The sequence below is a fragment of the Ambystoma mexicanum genome, chromosome 1q (assembly GCF_040938575.1).
Source record: "Ambystoma mexicanum isolate Mex_15411 chromosome 1q, UKY_AmexF1_1, whole genome shotgun sequence".
NCBI lineage: Eukaryota > Metazoa > Chordata > Amphibia > Caudata > Ambystomatidae > Ambystoma > Ambystoma mexicanum.
The window spans coordinates 1,404,438,584-1,404,461,660 of record NC_090922.1 but is presented as its reverse complement, the minus strand read 5'-3'; the positions used below and the strand labels follow the sequence as shown (position 1 = coordinate 1,404,461,660).

Below are 23,077 nucleotides of genomic sequence, written 5' to 3'. Positions count from 1 at the left end.
TCAAGCAGTGTGTATTCACGTATCGCTCCGTGGGTTACAATTGAACAATGAACTCTCTTACTTTAGCTTGCACATCTGTATACCAAGGTGCTTCCAGCTTGTCTGCTTCAGTTCTGCTATGTGGCCCAGCACTCTCTCAAGCATAGCTTCCCACATCTCGCATCTGCAACCTTGAGAGCCCTCCCAGCTCCCTCATCGATCTGGTGCTCGCTTAATACTGCTGAACATTCCAAAATGGGTAAAGTCACAAAGGTGTGCTTTCCGCTGCGTAACCTCAAAAGCTGAAATCTCACGCCCACACAAGCATCTCAAGACAGGCATTAATTTCTCTCGCCACCCTGGTCCCGGCGTCCTGGCTCTTACACGATTTCTTACTCTGATTCTTACTGGGGATTTAAACACTTCTCCACACATTACTACTACTACCCTACTGCTGCTGTTTCAGCTTCCTTGCCTTCTTCTGGCTGAGTCTCATGGCCTGCACCTGAGCGGTCCTTTTATGCCTCTCATCCACCCTCAGGTGTGTCCCATCAACCTTAGTTGGCTGCATTCTGCACCCTTGTTCCTCTGCAGCCCTCTTCGTCATCCCAGTACTCTGGGAATTCTGGGACTTGAAGTCCACAACACAAGACACTCCTAACAACAGCTTCTAATTTACAATAAGCCATTACCCAAGGGGGTTTCCCATTCTCACTGACCTGTTTCCCCCTCCCATGTGATCCTCCCGGCTAACACCACCCTCAAGATAAGGATCAGAAATCGTCTGCATTTGCCTGGGCACATGAGGGGGCCCAGGCCAGTTTTCCTGGGTGAATCACCTTTGATTCATCACAGTCCTCCAGTAGAAGTATACTCATATTGTTCTGGATCCTACGAGTACCCTTGAAGCTCAGAGCCTCTCTCAACTGCCTGCACCTCCTGCATCAGCTGCTCGTCCAAACGGATCAGGTAAGTGTTTTTTTTCACGTTAAATACACAACTGCACTCTTCCTCAGGATGTGGGCCCTGGTACTGGACTCTGTAGGCCAAACCATTTCTGCCATACATGTGGCGGGGCAACAAAGCCACTAAAAGGCAGCTGGAAAATATTGTTGGGGCCTCAAACTGTAAACGGTGAGCCGTCGCAGATGATTCAAATAAGAAGACAAAAATTGGTTGAAAATGGAGTACACAAACTGCTAATGAACACAACTGTGTTTCCGTAACAGGTGGGAGAGACTTGACAGCATCGAAACTGAACACCATCTCAGCATGCCCACTGGGGGCTACAAAATGCATAGCTGGAAACTTCAAGTTTTATAAAACCTTTAGCTCGCTTTGAGCCTTCACGTCCCACCGAGATCTGACCAATTAGAATCTGGGAAACAATAGGAAGGACAGATATGTTGAATAGCCCCAGAAAATTATAATTGAGTTCTGTTCTGCCGGCCCTGCACCTGCACGCCTTGCCACTCTCATCTCGACACAAGCCATGGACCTGTACACCCTGGCCTTCTAGCTATCTTCTTAACAAACTGCCAAGCTGAGGCACCGCTGAACGAACTTCACTTTTCCTTATTTTCTCCAAGTTGTTAGGGTGGCCACCTTAAAATAGCAGGGCCTTTCCTGACACTGGAAGCGCTGTGCTCGCACTCTTAAATTGGCACTCATTCCAAATCCTTGCATCTTTTGTGTATTCATTCTTGTTCATCCTTGGATATCGCCTGCTTGTCTGGAGTTGGGTTTTGAGACATGGAATGCTTCAAATGCTCAATTAATTTGTGTTCATGATGAATAACTGTAATGTTCAGCATTTTTTAGTGCTCATGTTTCTTTCTTCCTTAATTTAGTTTCCCTGTATGTGCTTCTAATTTAAATGCATTGTGCATTTGTATATGTATTTATTTTACTAACACAAGTGTGTGGTAATATTTCAATTGTTACCTATTTATTCCATGTTTAACATTACTCAAAACTCTCATAAGGTAACATTTTATGATTTTACTATCGAAAATTACCTGATTAAAAATATTGTTCTTCTGTGGTGCATGCTGCAAAGATTGCCTATATGTATGTATGATTAGGTTCTTCTACTAACGGCAACACTAGACTATAATGATTTCTTTACATGACAACATTCTTTAATACATTAAGTAGTTCATGATAGTTCTCCCAATCACCCCTAACATCTTGATTCCAACATTATAAACTCAACTCCTTGTAGGGACTGTTAATTAAAATTATCGTAATATGTGGTGTCATCAATTACATTTGTGAGGTAATCTTTCATGTATGTCTTGGGTGTTAGTCTTAGCAGTGGATGGTGGTGGCGTAAGTTATGGTTGCTTAGCTTGCCATAACTGGCAAATTTCTGGTGTTTTTCATTTTTACTTGTAACCATTGAATCCCTTTAACAACGTATTCTTCAGTGAATTTCATGGGTTTTTAACAGTGGATGCTAATTAACTACAACTTACTAATATCATACTTACCTGAATATAGCAAAAGTTGTGTCCAATTTACAAACAAACACCTTAAAACTCTACTCTGCCATTTCCCACCTTCTAGCATCATTTTTAACACTTCGCTACACTTTTTGCAACTTTTTCCACTGTTTTTGTATTCGTCGACGTTTGCGAATGTCTGACGTCATCGCTGATTTTTTGGACAGTGTCACACGAGCACGCACTCACGCGTGGCATGATGACATGTCCGCACTTCGCGAACAGTTCGGAACTGTATGTTCAGATGATCTAGGAACTTTGAAGCTCAAAATGTACCCTTGCACAGCTCCTACATCTATTACTCACTATCCATTAATAATCTAGCACACAGCACATACTTGGAAGAATACTAGCAAAACTGTTATTTATCTTATAAATGGCATCAGCTATTGACATCTTTCCTCCACAAGAGACACCACCAACAGCTAGATGATCTTCACAACAAAATATGCGCAGTACTTCAAAAGACAATGAAGATGAAGTAGAGGAAGTGCCTACCTCTAGCAACTAGAGCGAATCATACGTGTGGCAGTTCTTTACCACTGTTGGAAATGTAAAAAAGGCTAAAGCTACCAAAGTGAAATGCACTGAGTGCAACATTCTACTTTGGCATGGACTACCTGGACAGTACTCCTACGGCACCACCTCCATTCGCCACCATACCAAATCCAACCACTGCGATGCTCTCAGAAAAGTTATTCCGTTCTTAGCAAGCAGTAGGCTGCCTTCCTCCACATTATCTTACTCAACCAATACTGTAACCACACAGCCTACTTCTGTGGGACACAAATCCCACCAGCTACCTTGCAAGCGATAAAAGAGGATGTTGATCCATATCTTTCGAAGACACAGTACTGTGTTAATACTGCAACACACGACTCTGCAGGGAGAGCAATTTCGAAGTGCTTTTGAAGCTGTAATCAAGGAGCACGAGAAACGCTGCCCCTACCTTAGATGTAACATGCATAACATCTTCCCCTGTCCACCTGCCCTTCCATATTTGTGGTTGGTGCCTCTTCCCCCGCATCCCCCCACCTTACTTTCTGCCCTCTCCTGCAAAAAAAAAAAACACCAACAAAAAGGTTCCTTTAGGAATCACGAGGAATCACCCTACACAGTTAAAAAAATAGAACTAAAAAAAAAATTGTATAGACTCATCTCTCAGTAAATTAGTTGGAGTCAATAAGATTCTCCAACATTTCCATTAGCATTTTGTGTTATGCTAATGGGAATAATTGACAATTGTATACTAGAGAAAAATATAAAGGGACAAACCATTTTCTGTCCCAAATACTTTTCTCTATCGTAAAATAAGGACCATAATCGATGGACCTTTATAACTATCCGCGGTCTCCACAGTCTCCTTTCCAGGCCATGGATCATTAAAAGACACAGATGGCACGTGCACACCATCGCACAAGGGCAGCCTTTCAACCCTTTTTAATTTTATATATGTAACACTCACTGAATGCCTGCTTGCAAACAGTCACACGTCCATCCACCAATCACTTCCAAAAAACTGTACCTTTAACCCTATTACTATATTAAGAATCCACACACCAACTGCCACTTAACAATCTTCTACAGAACTTTTGCATCTGCCCTTCACTTACTTATACAAAGTCGTTGTACACAGTGCTCCTATGAATGCACATATGGATTGTGCAGAGTAGTGCATAAATGGAAGAGGCAGTACGGATGGGCAAGTGCTCATGAGAACCCAGGAGGGAAATGTCAAGGGATGCCAAGGTCGTACACCACTGGCTAACTACAGGAGCAGAGGAGTCCTAAGGGTGGGATGCATCTTAACCGTAGCATCCCTTACGTTTTTTTCTATCAATTTAATAGGTTTTAATAAGTGAAAACGTTTCATGGTGTTAAATCTCTGTGTAGAAGTTATTATTGTTTCCTCTTTTATATATATGAAAGAACTCTAAACCACCTTTAAGAAACATATTTTTTTGCAACACATCCTTATGTCTGTCATTATCGGCAGTGCCTGCTGGGGATGCAAATCATCTTTCAATAGCTTACTGCATAAGGCTCAACCATGATGCCAGCCGAACCAAACCACCCTTATTATTCACTGCACCTACTCTGCATCCTAGCTCAGTGTCCACTAATAATATAACCAAGGGCTGGTGCTTATGGACTGTAGCCATGGGTAGTCTCCAAATCCATGGAGCAGGGGCTTCGGCCATGCTGCATTCCCCAGTAAGCAAACACCTTTGCCGGGGGCCAGGCCAACTATCCAGACAGCAAATGTATCCCACTTGTTTTTTTACAAGACATATTTCCAAAAACATGCTTTCAGATCCTTGCTTATGCTCGTTGCGCAAGTTTATTTTAATCTAGTCAGGCTCTTGTTGCAAGCAGAATATTTTTTACCATTTAAACCTACCGCTTCGCCCATGCCGCATGCCCCAATGATTAAATTGCAGTACACATTTCTCGTTGCTGACAGCCAGGCCTGTTGCCCAGACACCAATGTTATACCTCTGTGTTGTGTACGTCACGCTTTCAAAAACACAGGACATATTTGCAAAACCATGCTTTCAAGTTCTTGCTGACCCTCCTCGTGCCCATTTGCTGAAATCCAATCCTGCACTTAAACCTTTACCCGTGAGCAGATACATTTTTTCCCCATTCAAACCTATCCCATTTTCAAAAAATGTTATCCCATTGCTGGTCCCTCGTGTTCATGGCCAGTAGCCAGATTGTCCGGGTCATCTTCATGACCCGGACAATAGGCTACTGCCCATGGTCACAGGCTATACCTCTGTCATCAAAGGTATATCAATATTTTGTGTACCTGCATTTATTTATTTATTTATTTAATACATTTATTACTCGCCCAGACCCTGGGGTATCACGGCGAAAGATACAGAAAGTAGTCAATTATTAAACAATGTTACAGTTTCAAAGCAATAATACATTTTTTATACAGACGTTACAAAAGCAGATATGGTCCTATATCAGATTCCAATTGGTGAGATAGTCCATAACCTTATGTTCTAGACATGTTTACAGCATTGCGGTTGCCCTAGGCAGTGTAATTGGTCATGGGAGGGTAGGGCTTAAGAGATAAAAATTTATTGAATAACCAGGTTTTCAGAGCTTTTTTGAATTTTTGTAATGATTCCTGCTTTTTGATGCTTAGAGGTAGGGCGTTCCAATGCGAAGGGGCTAAAACTTTGAAACTACTTCCTCCTGCTCTGCTATATTTGAATGTGGGAACTTCTAAGAGGGCTAGTTTATTGGATCTCAGCGACCTGCAAGCCATTTTTTTTTGATGGAATTGTTGAGGTAGCTGGGCGCTTCGCTTTGTTGGTGGTGCATTTGTAGACAATGCTAAGGGTTTTGAATATGATCCTTGCTTCAATAGGCAGCCAGTGATTTTCTCTTCTAATGTTGGATATATGTTCTGATTTCTTTATCCCTAAAGCCGCTCTAAGGGCTTTATTCTGCAGTAGTTGGATTTTGTTTATATTGGTTTTGGAAGTTCCCAGGAAGAGGATGTTGCAGTAATCTAGTTTTGTTAGGATCAGGGCTCTAGCCAGAGTGATGCAATTTACAGGGGTGAGAAATTGGCGACTGAGAGCAATACGTTTTGCTGTGTAAACTGTGGATGAAGAGAGGGCTGCTATTTGTTTATGCATGGAGAGGTTGGCATCGATGTAGACACCTAATGTTTTGACTTGTTTAAGTACTGGGATCCGGGTACCGTCGATGTTAATGTGAGAGTAGTCCGGATGGAGGGTGCTTATTCTTTTTTGGGAGACCACAATGAGGATCTCCGTTTTCTCATCATTTAAGCAAAGACTATTCAGGGCCATCCAGTTTTGGATTATGGAATAAACTTTATTAATGGTGAGGGTGTCTTGGGTGTAGTCACCTGAGATAGGGATGAGGATCTATGTGTCATCTGCGAAGTTGGTGTAAATGACACCCATATCGTCTAGGACTGAGAATAAGAGTTGGGTGTATGCATTATAGAGTGTAGGGGATAGGCAGGATCCCTGGGGGACACCTATGGGCACTAATATGGGGTCTGCTGCAAAATGACACTTTTCAAAAAACTAAACGCGGACACATTTGTGAAAGATTGCTTTCTGGTCCTTGCCAATGCTCCTTACATGAGTTTGCTGCAAATCCGCCCATGTTTTATTTTTTCAAAAGTATCAATATGTACGTACACAAAATAATCATATGACTTAGCCCTCACTTGACGAAACCCATTCAGGCTTTCCACAAACATTAAAGGTTGGGTCTATAATCTTTCTGAAAACTGTTGTCCACATTCATCAAACGGCAACACAGTTATAAGCCATTTAAAAAGCTTGAGACCCCCCCTCTTATTTTGCATCCTCTCGACAAAATCCCACCAAACTTTGCAAAATCCGACATAAGTTTCGTCAGATGGCACCACATCTATATGCCTTTAAAATATTTTGGGACCCCCCACTAATTCGGTTCCCTCTCGACAAAACAGCACCACATTTTGAAGACCCATTCAGAGTCAGGTCTAGAATGAAATTCCAAAATTGAATGGCGCCAAAGTTATAAGCTATCCAAAAACTGCTTTTCACCAACCCTATAATGCAGAAATAGGCATGGATGTGCCCGAATATCTTAGATGTTCGTGGACATCACAGAACTGCCTCAGACATCCGGGCTGTTCGCCGACAGCGGAGTTGAGAAAACATCTGTTTTTTGGGGCTTTGCAAGGCCATATCCCATCCCTTCCTCAGCGCCCCTCACCTATCCAGTGATTGTTTCATTATTTAGACAAGTGCAATGTTATGTTGTTTAATATGTTTTTACCACGATGTCAACAGACAATGGGCGCTGTCCGTGAATTCAATATGGATGGCGTTTCCCAAAAATATGATGCACCTCGCACTTTTCACCATCCAATCAGAGGGGCGTATGATGTCCGCGGACCTCACACTGTCCTCTGGGTAAATCGGAGGCCCTTCTGCAGACCAATTCGGGCAGTGAGTCCGCCGACCGAACCCAGATATCACAAATTTCTTTTTACCTACTTATGAGTCATTTTTTTTAAACTACTGGATGGATTTACAGAAAATTTACAAAAGCATGCTGTTGGGACCAAGCTGCTGCTCCTGCCGCCAATTTGGTGAAAATTAGACGTGAGCAAAATAATTTTTCCATTGCGTCTATGGGAAAACATTTTCTGATTTTTTTATTTTACTTAATTTATTTTTGCCCCCAGACCCCCCCCCCACCCCCGATGAAACCTCACCAATCTTCGCAGAATCAATGTGATGGGGACATATACTTTTTTTGCACTTTTTCGTGAGGATTCATTTGGAAGGGGGGGCAAAGTTATTAGCCACCCAAAAAGTTTTCTTCCTATGGGTTGAGCAACTTAACGATAACTACATGGCCGCTACCACAGGCCATGTAATATATTGCTGATGCGTATGTCGCCTCTGTCACTACATGTGTCAGGGGTTACTGATGGCACTCTTGTTCATGGGGTGTTAAATGAGAGCGAGTGATCAATGTGTCGTGTGTTGAATCAGAGAATGTGACTCATTTTACTGAGTCAGTTGTTAATACAGTGTTGTATGTTGAATTCGGAGTGGCCATAGATTATTATGATAGGTTATTTGTAACGTCCTTAATACCCAAATACCCACTCGGGGATCGAACCTGTGTTGCTCCGTGTTGTTTTGCTTTCAAGGCGAGCACGTTGTCGCTGAGCTATCCTCCCGAGACTCTAGTTGCATTGGGAGTTGTGAGTCGCATATTGAATTAGAGCGGTCAGAGGTGAAGTTACATATATTATGTTGCGTGTTTAATCAGAGCAGTCTTATCTGATGTCATTTTTGAGAGCTGAAGTATTTGGAGATTAATGACATTGAGTTGCGATGCCAGAAATGTTTTTTTTTTTTTTTAACAAGGAGTGTTAGCTGCTTTTCTATTCCATTTCATTTCTTTTGTGTGTTATCCTTTTGGGAGAAGGGATGGTGTTAGGTGTTTGTGTAGGTTGTTATGTCCTTTATTAAAGTTGGTGAATGCCTGGGACGATTAGCGCTTTATTTGCATTGGTAGTATTGTCCTCCTGTGGACATAGGTATTGTGCGCAGGTGTGGCAGACCTGTTGCCAGGGAGTGGCAGTCCCTGGTGGAAGTAGGTACAGAGGGTTGAGTATGTAGGTTAGATTTAATTTGCCTTTGTGTGGCAAAAGTTGGCTCTCGAGTGGCAGTCGTGGCAGGCCAAAGTAGAAGGCGTTTGGTTTAATTTTTGGTGGTTGTTCCGGCATGCAGAAGGTTTTGCCCTTATCAAATGGTTTGTGTTTTTGCAGAGAGAGATGTTTGGTATCTATGAGTGTGTTGTATGTATGCGGAAGTAGGCCCCATGGAATGTAATGCGGTAGACTGGAATGAAGGAGACCGTGAGGTTCCGAGAATGTCAATTAAGGGACTTGGAGCTGAGATGGGAACCTGACTGGATGCTTGGCCCCACTGTCCCACTGTTAAACGCTATTGCCGTAAAAAAGATCAAATAATGCATCCTGTTATTTTTTACTTACCTGGGTCTGGTCTGGTTCCTGCTCCATGTTCTTTAGGCGGACTTAGCAACATCAGTTCTATCCATTGCGGGTCCCTGCTCATGGTGCTATGGCCAGTGACTATTTTAGGAGTGTGGCAGTTGACCATGCTTTGTGCCCTACATTGCCACCAGGTGCCGACAAGGAAGAGGGACTGGAACAAGGCAGAGGGATAAGGAACAGGAAGCGGGACTGTGGAGATGCACAGTAGGGACTGTGACAAGGATGCACATGAGGGACTGTGGTGAGGATATGCCAGAGGGACTATGAAAAGCAAGCAACGAGGGCAATGTGCCTAAGTGTCTGTTATGGTGATGTGCACGTTGGCTGGGATGGGGTTGTGTACAGGGGGACTGTGATGGCGATGGGCCCAGAGTACTAATGGGGATGTGTGCACGTGACTATGATGGGGGATTTGCACAAGAGAGAGTGATGGGGGGTGTGTGCGTGAAGGCCTGTGCTGGGACTGCACAGAATGGGCTATGTTGGGAACTCTACACGAGGGATAGAGTCCGGATGGCACATGGCTAACTGCTGGGGGAGCATGTTATGCCATATGTTGATGGATGTGCATGAAAGACTGGTGTAAAACATGCGGGACTGTGTGCGAGCATGTGTGCCAGTGACCATGATAGAAGTGTGCATGAGTGACTGTGATGGGGACTGCACAAGAGGCAATGGGATGAGGAAGGTGAAGGAGAATGATGCGAGTGATTGTGATGAGGGTGACAGTGTGAAATCTGATGTGAGCGATGGCCCACGACAGGGATGTGTGACTGATGGGGGTAGGGGTTTCCACAGGAGGGTCTGTGATGGGAATGCACAAGAGTAACTGTGAGAGACTGTGACGAGGCATGGGGGGGTTGTTTCGCAGGAAACAAATTAGAAAGCCTGTCTGAACTGCGACCATGACAGACTTGACTAGACACACAAGTATGCTATGAAACTACACAACAAAAAACACTTAAACTGCGGTTATACTATGATTCCTTGCCACCCCCTGCGCGCCCCGCCCAGGGTAATATATATTTTGAACGTACTAGCATGATGGCGGAATTTGGAAGAAACCTTGTGTCATGTTGACGTATCCTGGACAACGGGGGCGGGAGGGACCCGGGCGGGAAGGGAAAGGGAAGTGACGCGTGAGGGGGCGGGGCAATCAGTTCATGTTGGTGCACGAATAAAGTTAGAGGTTTTGCAGCACCGCTCCGTGTCGGCCTGTCATTGCTGCGACCCGCGCTCGCTCCCCTAATCCCGGCAAGGGGATACCACAATGGCGACGAGGATGGGATTCTGAGCGGCAGGGTCCCCAGAGAGAGAGAGAGAGACGAGCGCCGTGCGTCCGCACGGAACAGCGAGTAGTACGCTCGCCGACCGGCGCCCACAGCAGCCAAGGAGCACGTGGCGTCGCCGCAGCATCGGGGTGTCACGGAACCCGACAGACAGGGCGCGGAGAGAGGGAGCTCGTCTGGGCTCCTCCCCGCTCAAGATCGAGTCACGGAGAGAAGATCTGGGCCGCGGCGGTGAACACGGAGAAGCAGGCGAGTGCACGTGCGCGTAATGATACGCGGCAGGGTACGGTGCGGGCCCCTCCTCCGTAAGCACATGTGGCCAAGTGCCTAGCCACGGTCGAGCCCCGACCCACGCCAAGAGAGGGAGAAGGCCCTCGCGCAGCCACAACCCAGGGCCCAGGGCCAGGCCAGGCCCACGCCAGAGACACGAGGAGCCCCACACAAAGGAAGTGAAGCCAGGGAAGCATTTCAACAGGCGTGGTGCTCATTGATGGTGCTCGTGCCTCATAAGGCGGCCATCACACCACGATAGCGGAATCACGCATAGGGAAGCTACGCTCCCATCACCATGTCTGATCAGGATGCAAATCAAGACGCAGGAGCTCCAGGAAATGGGCCCCCAGCACCCCAAGATCAATTGCTGGATCACGTGCCCTACCAACTGCCGGACACACTGGCTGCCAAGATGCCTGGAGCCTTTGATGTGACGGACACGAGCAAAATGGGCCCCAGGTGGACCAAATGGATTCGGGACTTTGACCTATACATGGGGGCCACGGGGCCAGTGGCGGATGCAAGGCAAGTGTGTCTACTAAAGCTAGCGGTCGGCTCCGCCACCCGAGACATCATAGACGAAATGCCCCAGGACTGCATAGACTCCATACAGAAACTAAAAGACGCCCTGGCAGCATATTTCGCGCCTCACACCAATGTCGATTACGAAAGGCACCTGTTCCACACCACAAAGCAGGCAAAAGGGGAGACCATGGACGCGTATGTAATGCGACTTCGCACAAAGCTCAAACACTGTGACTTTGCAAATTATTCGAACACTGAAGCCCTCAGATCGCAGATAATATCGGGTTGCGAGTCCCAAACATTCCGCAGGAAATTGCTCCAGAAGTCCCACACGCTAGAGGAAATACTGGCACTGGCCAGGGTCGAAAGAGCCATTGACTGTCAAGTAGAAAGTTTCGGGAGCACACCACTGGGCGAAAATTTGAACAAATTACACCTAGAGAAAAAGACAGAGGAACTATTCTGCTACAAGTGTGGGTTCGAATATTCCCATGAAGGGACATGCCCGGCCGTAGGACAACGCTGTACCTCGTGCGGTGAAGAAGGCCATTTCAAAGCGGTATGCAGACTGTTCAGGGATCGGGGGCGAGAGAGGCCCCGAGACAGCACCACTCGCTCGAGGAATCGATATGGGGGGACACCGAGCACGCACGCGACCCCAAGTAGCACCTCCAACCCTCCAAGTCAACTCGGAAGAGACCAGAGAGATAAGGACTCCGGCGACGACCGCCAAAAGCGGAGAGAAAGGAGATGATTCGTGACACGGGCCAAACCCGAAAGAAGATCAAGACGCCATGTCCGTTATCTGGTCGAACAATCCCCCACCGAATCAGACCCTAGTTCTTCAGGGAGTGATCACAAGAAGAATGCGTACGTTTACGCGTTAGGAAATCCCACAGCCACGGCCCATAGCCCCACCCTCATCATCAAGCTGCAGGAAAGACCAACGGAATTCCTCATCGATACTGGCGCCACCGTCAATGTGATGAGTGAGCAAGTATATGCCGAACTAACCCCGAAACCAAAGCTCCAGCCAGCCACTGTTGATATCTACGCTTATGGTGCGAAAACTCCCCTCAAGTGCGTAGGAGGGTTCAGCGGGCTATGCCGATACAAGGGGCAAGAGATGAAAGTCCCGATCCACGTCCTGGCCACCGAAACTGACAGTGGATGTGTTCTGAGTTTCAAGGCCGCCGCAGAGATGGGCCTGATACACATCTTATATAACATCATGGTCCACAAGTACATCGACCCGATTGACATGATTAACAACTTATATCCAAAAATATTCACAGGGATCGGGAAACTCAAGAACCGACAAGTGATATTACACGTAGACGACTCCATATGCCCAGTGGCTCAGCCATATCGAGGGATCCCTGTCAACATCCAACAAAAGGTGGAGGATGAGTTAAGGAAATTACTAGAACAGGACATCATTGAAAAGGCCTCGGGAGCAACCACCTGGGTTTCTCCCATCGTCCCCGTCCCGAAGAAGGGATCTGAAGCTATCAGGTTGTGCGTCGACATGAGGCGTCCCAACCAAGCAATCCGCAGGGAAAGATACCCTGCGCCATGGATAACGGACATGATCCATCTGTTAAACGGAGCCAAGGTGTTCTCAAAACTAGACCTCCAGAAGGGATACCATCAGCTGGTTTTACACCCCGAGAGTCGCAACATAACCACATTTGTCACTCACGTTGGTTTGTTCAGATATAAAAGGCTGAGCTTTGGGGTGTCGTCAGCCGCAGAAATGTTTCAAGCCGATGTCCATAACATCATAAAGCACATTCCCAACTGCCTCAACTACTCGGACGACATTCTGGTGTTCGGGACGGACGTAAAGAGCCACGATGAAACCCTCATGAAGGTGTGTAAAGCTTTACACGATGCAAACCTCACTCTCAACAAGGACAAGTGCGAGTTCCGGAAGAGCATGCTAAAATTCTTTGGCCACGTGTTCTAAGAGGTGGGGATGACCCCAGATCCGGACAAAGTCTTGGCTCTGAATGACACAGCAGCGCCAATCAATGTGTCGGAACTTTGTTCATTTCTAGGCCTAGCCAGCTACTGCAGCAGGTACATCAAGGATTTCGCCTCGGTTAGCGAACCTTTAAGGAAACTAACACACCAGAACGAGAAATTCGAGTAGACCGGCGCATGTCAGGAAGCTTTCGAAACCATCAGGGAGAGGGTTGCAAAGGCGGAAAACATGGACTACTACGACCCTAACCGGAGAACAGAACTAACAGTTGACGCCAGCCCCGTGGGATTAGGGGCCATTCTGGCTCAATTTGATCCCGAAGACCCACAACAGAGACATGTAGTAGCCTATGCCAGCCGCAGCTTATCCGCCACTGAACAAGCCTACTCCCAGGCTGAAAAGGAAGGATTGGCGGTGGTGTGGGCATGTGAACACTTCCACTTATTCCTGTATGGAAAGCCATTTCAGGTGGTCACCGATCACCAGGCGCCACTGTTTCTCTATGGAAATCCCCAAGCTAAGATGCCCCCTAGGATCGCCCGATGGGGGCTACGTCTGCAAGACTACGCTTTCAACATCATTCACAGACCAGGGAAGGGTGAAAACCCTGCTGATTTCCTGTCAAGGAGACCGAGGAGCGAGAGCAGACCTGAACCGTCTGTGGCAGACTGTTACCTCAGATATCTGGTTCACCAAACCACGCCAGAGGGGGTTAACACAGAAGAACTTGCAAGAGAAACTGAAAACGACCCTGCATGCCGCATCATATGTGAAGGTCTCACATCTGGACAATGGAGGAGGGCTAAGGAGAGAGGAAAAACGGCAGGAGGCCAAACATGGGAAGACGTGGAACGACTTCTCCTCGTGAAAGTGATCCCAGCAACCATGCGGGAGAAAGTCCTCAACCTGGCACATGAGACCCACCGAGGCATCGTCTCCACACAGCGCATGCTGCGCCAAAAGGTGTGGTTCCCACGAATGGATGCCCGAGTAGAGGCCGCCCTGAGAACATGCCCCACTTGCTGCATCATTACACCTAATCGACATCCTGAGCCACTACAAATGTCTGAACTTCCGCAAAACATATGGGAAGCGGTAGCCACCGACTTCTTTGGACCTATCGAAGGAGGAAGATATGTCCTTGCAGTAATGGATGAGTACTCCCGATATCCAGAAGTACAGCTGATCTCATCCACGGCCGCGCATCACGTCGTTCCAGCACTGGACCATATTTTCTCTGCCTATGAAGTGCCCAAGGTGCTCAAGACAGACAACGGGGCCCCGTTCTGTGGACATCAATTTGCCCGGTTTGCGGAGTACTTGGGGTTCCGACATCGGAAGGTGACCCCGCTTTGGCCGCAAGCCAATGGGATGATCGAAAGGTTCATGGCCAATCTCAAGCGGGCCCTACAGATTGCACGCCTCACGGAACAACCATACGAATAGGTACTCAATCAACTACTACGGGACTACCAGGGAACGTCCCATAGCACAACAGGGAGGACCCCTGCTGAACTCATGTTTGGGCGTAACCCTCAGACCCGAATTCCCCAAGCAGAGGCAAGTGCCCCACGCCCGGCGATGGACTCGGAGGTCCGAGAGCGGGATGAAGCAGCAAAGAACAGAATGAAGGAATACACCAACGCCCGCAGAAAGGCCCAGACATCCCAAATAGCCATAGGGGATGTGGTGGCCGTTCGACAGCCCTCGACCCATAAGCACACGCCTGCATTTCGGGAAGAGCCCCTTCTCATTACCCAGAGGAAGGGGTCGATGATCACTGCACAAGGCTCCACGGGAGCGATAACCCGGAACTCGTTCCACTTCAAGGAACTCCCACCGCCCGGGACAAGACGCCTGAGCGGCAGGGTACAAGCCCCACCAGAGGAAGAATACAGTGATCAACAAGGAGAAGATCCGTGGGACGCTGACGAATCGGATCAAGATCCAGAAGCCGAGACGGCCGCGAGCAGACCGTCACCAAGGGCTGAGCTGACACGACCACAGCGAGTCTGGAACAGACCTCGCCGGTGGATCGAGGAAATGGACTAGAGACTCGCCAGATCATCGCCTGTTGCGAAGAGTGTGGTAACCATTTAAAAAGGGGGAGATGTCATGTTGATGTATTCTGGACAACGGGGGCGGGAGGGACCAGGGCGGGAAGGGAAAGGGAAGTGACGCGTGAGGGGGCGGGGCAATCAGTTCATGTTGGTGCACGAATAAAGTTAGAGGTTTTGCAGCACCGCTCCGTGTCGGCCTGTCATTGCTGCGACCCGCGCTCGCTCCCCTAATCCCGGCAAGGGGATACCACACCTTGGATGAGGAGGATGCATCTTCTCTCCCAAAACTAAGTCTCCCCATTTGTGCCCCATCTCCCCTGTTTTACCTCAGCTGCAGAGTCATCACTTATTAAAATCTTCTATTTAGGTTTTGAGGCATTTTAGGTGAGGCAATGGTGACAGGGGTGGAGTGGCATGTGTGTGGGGCATGGCTGGTGCAGGAGAGGCCCGGTGCGAGATGAGAAAATCTGAGTAGGCGGGATTTGCCAAGATGTTGTGGTGCAGGGCAGATGGTGGATGATCGAAAGGTGTGGGGGAAACAGCAGCTGTTTTAAATCAGAGAATAGTGTGTCCTGTCGTGCAGAGCATGCATTCCTCGTGTTCTAACTGGCTGCTCGTCTGTTCCAAGGGTGCCAATTATTCTTAGCTTCAGGGGTGTGGTGCAGGTGACTGAGAGGTAACACAGGCAGTTGCTGTCAGATTACGACCACGATCCCGGCTATCCAATCTTCCCCGGGGTATAGGAAAGGTTATTAGACCAAGCATGTTGTACAGGCTTGGTGTGAGTAATCTTCAACTAGTGAGAAAATGATATCAAGAATGTGGCGAAAACAATAGAAAGTTGATACAACTTGTGGGTTAATCGTAGAGATTTCATGTTGAGTTTAGATTGTGGTTGGCTGGGGCACCAGACTGTCTCGCCACATGTTTGTGTTGCTGTTATGGTGTTTGCGGAAGAAAGGTGAAGTTGTGCTGTGAATGTCGGTGAGGCATTTGCAGAATGTGGTATTGGGTTTGGGATGGTAGCTCAGGAGAATGTGGTTGTATTGATTGTTATTGGGTTGCTATTGACCACAAGTGTGGGTAGGTGATCGATGCAGGCCACACTGTTGCGTTTTGCCATCGTGTAAGATGATGTGGCTCTGAGGGACAATGTTCACGAGGACAAAGTTACAGTGAGTCTTTCAGAGTAAATACTTTCAAAATGCGACAAAATATATTGAAGAGCTTGTAACACACATATAACATGATTACATGTACATTTTCCCTGCCCATGTAAATGATGATTGTTCTCTGAGTAACTAGGTGGCAGCTGGATTCTGAACAGATTCATTGGCAATCATACATCCACCATGAAACTTTAATATGTAGTCTTTTTTATTTCCTGTCTCTTTTAGGCATTGGAATTGAACAAGCAGGTTAACTGTTTGACAGACTTTCTCCAGGAATGTGAGTCTCAGCTTGAGGACCTGAAAACATTGAAGGAAAGGGGACCACTCTATGGAGTACCAGTCAGCATAAAACAATCCATCCCCTGCCAGGTACCCATCTACTTTCTTAAAGTGGAAGATTCATTCGAAACTTCAAATGTTGCCACAATTTAAGTCTCAACCACTTGAAATTACAAATCATAAAAGGGTGGTGTGTGTTTCTGTTATGGTTTTAACTTAAGAAGGACAAAGTCACAAATTAGGGAACCTTTTGTCAGAGTGAACAGGGTAAGCCCAGAAAGTAAAGTGTTATCACGAGAAAGGGACAAACACACCTGATGAAACTGCAAATGCAATACACTCCACACTCGTACAGAATTGGAGAGGAGGTAATGTGACTCTGACTGGTATTAGTCCTGCCGTATTAACATGGGCAGTGTTGAAGCAAAGGATAGAGGGATTTTCTAGCTAAACCTGCCTACCAGTAAAATAATTTTAGGCTTGCTGGAGTGCCGCCTATCTAAAGGTGGATAGAATAAGAAACTGTTTATTTATTTATTTATTTGTAGCACGCACCAGATCCGAAGGTAACCGGGCACGTGTGCAAGAATACTTTAAGCTCAAAGTTACAGTTACAGTTACACATTTCAGATAACTATAGTATACGTTGGCAGCAAAGAGGTAATAACTCCTGCAAATATTTCTACGAGATAATATACAGAGTTCTATATACAGGTATTTGTACAACATGGGTGTATACGCAGTATACATTGACAGTCAAGGATCTGGGTGGCGAGAGGCGCAAATGGTCTAGACGTCAGGTAGTTATAGTTCGTTTTCTTTAAGCCATTTGATACAGTTGAGTCTGAAGTGTGGATAGGAATGGTCAGACCTTAGGTAGACTAGTAGAAATATATGTTTATCACAATTTGTTATATTGTTTATAGGAATTGACTTTTGTCAAAGCAAAATGGTCTCTACATTCTCATTCTTTCTTCCTCTCCAAATCAGTCCTATAGCTAAGATATCAAAATTAAAATAGATGTGAAGAAACTATACCTGATCGTATTTCAAACAACTAATATCCTGATGGTCAAAAATTGATCAGTTAGAAACTGTATACATGAGTAGGTTCCCTACTAACCCCACAACAGTTGCTGATGTCCACTGGTTTCAGTGGTAAGAATTTCTTGTGACCACTTTCTTCAGGACAGTCTTCATTTGTAAATAAAAAAGGAGTAATATACTCACTAGTCTCTCATTAAGATGTACGATTGCCACATTTCTTACTGTACCGAAATGTAAGTGGAGACTTGTCATGGCCCTATAAAAGGAGTAATACAGGGTCACGACATTGTTGCACAATAAAATACATTAAATGGATCATATCACGAGATTCATGATTCCTGTATTCACATTGCACATACAGTTAGGACACCCAGCCACTGAGTAACATAACATTGAACAATAATTGAAACTATCTACACACACAGATTTCCAATGGGAAATATGAAAATTCAAGAAATGTACTTTGAAGAACAGAGTTTACCCGAGATGTATCAAAACATGTCAAATGCAATAAGATTGACTACTGGATTACAAATTAATTCTTCATAAATGATCCAATTTACATTGAATATGCCTATGAAAAAGCGTTTGATCTCAGCACTGTGCACCACCTCCATTTTGCAATCTTGCTTCTCACAAGTGACCAACAGATAAATGTTTGTGAGAGGGGAGACAGGAATAGATAGTGTGGTCACTCTTCTTCAATGCCCATCAGCTATTTATAAAAAACCATCATGGGTGATTGGCATATAGGAATGTGTGCATTATCCCCAATAGGAGAGTTAGGTGCTCAAATAATTCATTTACAAAATTCAGTCAGTTGTCAGAACATAATACATCGCACACTCCCCACCTTAGAAATACCTCTTGTACAAGGAACTATGCTTTACACGTGGCATCTGGATGTGTGCATGACCCTGCTTCCATCCATCGACAAAAGGGACATACGACTACCAGCCTGTACCTATAGCCATTGCAAATTTGGAGCATATCCTCATAGTCGATATGTAAATGTTGAAATGGTCCCCTAGGATGAGGTATTGCTCCCCTCACAGTTCTCACAGGTTGGCCAGTGGTAAACCTCTGAAGTATCAGACAATTAATCACAAAGATGACAATGTGCTCATTCAAATTAGGAACAAACCATCCTTCCGTAGTGAGTAATGCAAGACGTTCTCTTGTTGTGTGTGTGCTGGGTAGTGCACTTGCTCTAAGGCTATTGCAAACAGCCCTCGAGGCATAACGGGTTTTCCGGTGCTGTCCTGCCACCACATTGCATCTGTGGGGGACAATGCGCACCCTCTCTTTTTCTATAATTCGTGTTCTTCTAGTGGTGCCCTTCCTTGTTATTCCACTATTTGCACAATGGGCAGTGTATTACATCTCCCATCCAGCACCATGTTGCATGCATGTGTGCATTTGTTTGGTGCAGTCGCAATATCTTTTATCTGTGAATATGATGCTTCTTTGTCAGCGGGTTCATTGCTGCGGGAAATTATGTTTGTGCCTGTGCCTTTAGTGTGAGCTGTACATTTCACTACATCGATAGCGGATGGAAGTTCAAGTGCATCTATGAGCCTGCCTAGTAATGGCACATATTGTACTGGTGTGCTGTCTGCATGCAGTAAGCCCCCCTTTTCCAATGTGACAACTTGTGTGTACTGTTGACGTTACATAGGCAGAGTTGAGTACACCTCATCGGCGTGTGCTTCAAACATTAATATTAATGCTACCAACTCTGCTGCTTGTGCAGAGAAATGCGCTGGCAATCACGTGTGTCATGGCCACTGGCCTGGAAACACAGACCCTGTACCATCAGGGTGACACAACTTTTAATTGACCCTTTGGGACAATACATCATAGGAAGATCATTTGGACTGAGTCCTGTTGCCGTTGGTGTGCAGCTCATGAACACATTTAAAACGGACACACTTTATTTTGTGCAAGTACTTTATTTTCCTGCAAGAACCTCCACATACGTTTCTTTGGGTGTGGCCACAGGGGAAGCTGGATTACACATGCAGCATCCTATAGGAATGGCAGGGTGGGGCCGATGAGCCATGGCTAATGGGCGTGGCCAGAGCTAGACTATTTAAGCCCGCCCAGTTCATGCAAGCGCTTTGTGTTATTCTGCACTGATGGCAGCATAACGCTCACTGCTGCCTGAGTACATCTTACCTTGTTTCCAGCTACCAGCTTCAGTATCTTACCTTTGTTTCCAGCTACCAGCTTCAGCACCCGGTATCAGTCTCAGCATCTTACCTTTGTTACCAGCTGCCCACCTCAGTACTTACCTGGGAACCTGCTTTCATCGGCTCACATCGTCGTTGTCTCCAGCATTCTTCCTCCATCTCCAGACCTCCGGAAAGCTGTGCTCTGACCCCGACATCATGGCACGGCGGGCAATTCATCCGAAGACGTTGCCTGCAAGGGGAAAAGATAAAGACAAGGTTAGAGTTCGCTAAGACATAACGTTTAAGGTTGCGCTTTTGACAAATCTTCGCGCTCAACCTTAAACCAATCCTCACCTTCTGTCAGATCAGTGTGGACTCCATTCTCGTCCAATTTAGCCTCGCTTCGTGCACCAAACTACCGCAGGGCCGCATTTCATCTGTTGGGAGAAAACAGAGGATAGATATCATTACAAGATACAGACAATAATAAAAGAATCAATATCACAATACTTAAAAGCCAAAAGACACTTACCATCGGAAAGGTTAGCCACAGCCGGTCTGTACCTATAGCCATTGCAAATTTGGAGCATATCCTCATAGTCGATATGTAAATGTTGAAATGGTCCCCTAGGATGAGGTGTTGCTCCCCTCAAAGTTCTCACAGGTTGGCCAGTGGTAAACCTCTGAAGTATCAGACAATGAATCACAAAGATGACAATGTGCTCAGTCAAATTAGGAACAAACCATCCTTCCGAAGTGAGTACTACAAGATGTTCTCGTGTTGCGTGTGTGCTGGGTAGTGCAATTGCTCTAAGGCTATTGCAAACAGCCCTCGAGGCATGACAGGTTTTCCGGTGCTGTCCTGCCACCACATTGCATCTGTGGGGGACAATGAGCACCCTCTCATTTTCTATCATTCGTGTTTTTCTAGTGGTGCCCTTCCTTGTAATTCCACTATTTGTACTATGGGCAGTGTATTAAATCTCTCCTCCAGCACCATGTTGCATGCATGTGTGTATTTGTTTGATGCAGTCGCAATATCTTTTATCTGTGAATATGATGCTTCTTTGTCGGCGGGTTCATTGCTGTGGGAAATTATGTTTGTGCCTTTAGTGTGAGCTGCACATTTCACTACATCGATAGCGGATGGAAGTTCAAGTGCATCAAGTGCATGAGCCTGCCTAGTAATGGCACATGTTGTACTGGTGTGCTGTCTGCATGCAGTAAGCCCCCCTTTTCCAATGTGACAACTTGTGTGTACTGTTGACGTTACATAGGCAGAGTTGAGGTCACCTTTAACACCTCATCGGCGTGTGCTTCAAACATTAATATTAATGCTACCAACTCTGCTGCTTGTGCAGAGAAATGCGCTGGCAATCGCGTGTGTCATGGCCACTGTCCCGGAAACACAGACCCTGTACCATCAGAGGACGAGAGCAAGGGGTGACACAACTTTTAATTGGCCCTTTGGGACAATATATCATAGGAAGCTCAGCTGGACTCATTCCTGTTGCTGTTGGTGTGCGGCTCATGAACAAATTTATAACTGACACACTTTATTTTGTGCAAGTACTTTATTTTCCTGCAAGAACCTCCACATGCGTTTCTTTGGGTGTGGCCACAGGGGAATTTGGATTATATGTGCAGCATCCTACAGGAGTGGCAGGGTGGGGCCGATGAGCCATGGCTAATGGCCGTGGCCAGAGCTAGACTATTTAAGCCCGCCCAGTTCATGCAATCGCATTGCGTTATTCTGCACTGATGGCAGCGTAACGCTCACCGCTGACTGAGCACATCTTACCTTGTTTCCAGCTACCAGCTTCAGTATCTTACCTTTGTTTCCAGCTACCAGCTTCAGCACCCGTTATCAGTCTCAGAATCCTACCTTTGCTACCAGCTGCCCGCCTCAGTACTTACCTGGGAACCTGCTTTCATCGGCACACATCGTCGTTGTCTCCAGCTTTCTTCCTCCATCTCCAGACCACCGGAAAGCTGCGATCTGATCCGGACATCATGACACGGCAGGCAATTCATCCGAAGACGGTGCCTGCAAGGGGAAAAGATAAAGACAAGGGGCCTCATTACGACCCTGGCGGAAATCGAAAAACGATGGCGGAAATGCAATACCGCCATCGAATAGCGCTCGGTGCGATCATGACCCGTCACTGCAAAGTACGATGCCATTAGCGACACCGTACTGAACGCCAACGCTAACTGCACCAAGTACGCGCGCGCGCGCCATGCCAAACCGTAATTACCACCATGGCGCAACGGTACGCGAATTCTGACCCTAGCGGACATGCACCTAACGCCATCAAGCACGGCGGAAAGTACCATTCCGCCATGGTGAGAAGTACGGCATCGCGAACCAACCGTAAACGGCCCTACTGAGTGCCTGTACACCGCTCCCTGGCCACATTGTACAACTCCCCGTAGGTGCAATGAAGTCAGACAATGCAACCAGTGAAATGTACTAGTCATCCATGCCTGCCAACGAACAAATGAATCTCAAGAGGGGCCAATGGGAGCTGCAGGGCACAGATGGCACGAATACAGAAGCTATACAAATGGACATGACCTCAGTCTCCCACCAAGAAACGCACGCAAACACAGGCACCTGTGACCAGCCATATTCCGATAATCACATCATTCCACCAATCCAACTGGCTGACCGGCATCTGTCACACAAAAGCTAATCCCCCGCCCCTGAGCATGACATCATCAAAACAGTCATATTGGCAGCCCTTATCCCTGACCTCACTGGGCTTCGTAGGCAAACGCGCCCAGCACAGTACCACGCAACTATACTCCGAAGCTGGAACCCAATGCAGATCTCCTCACAATACATCGCTCCCCAAATAGGAATATGCCACATCACTTGCAAAGAAGAACGCTACACGGTTCATATCAGAATAGAAATTTAATGCACAACAAATTCACCAAGCCCATACAGCCATTAGGCCATGAACTCCAAAATACATTTCACCATTGTGGGCTGCATCCGCAATAAATGACCAGCTACTTCTTGTGTGACGCCCTGTTCCTTCTTGGTACACAGGGGCTACATTCTCGTACGAAAAGGCAACATGGAAGCGCCTAGAACCGCAGGGCCGTCCCAATAGGGAGGCACTAGTCCAGCTGAAAGGCCGAAATGTTGCTCCTAGCCACTATTTATTTTATTTATTTTTTACATTTATAAAGCGCT

The 23,077-nt window shown here is 46.5% G+C and overlaps 1 pseudogene; it reads left to right on the top strand.

The window, feature by feature from the left end:
* LOC138548266 (vitamin D3 hydroxylase-associated protein-like) overlaps positions 1–23,077 on the top strand; it is a 614,371-nt pseudogene that overhangs the window by 62,429 nt on the left and 528,865 nt on the right.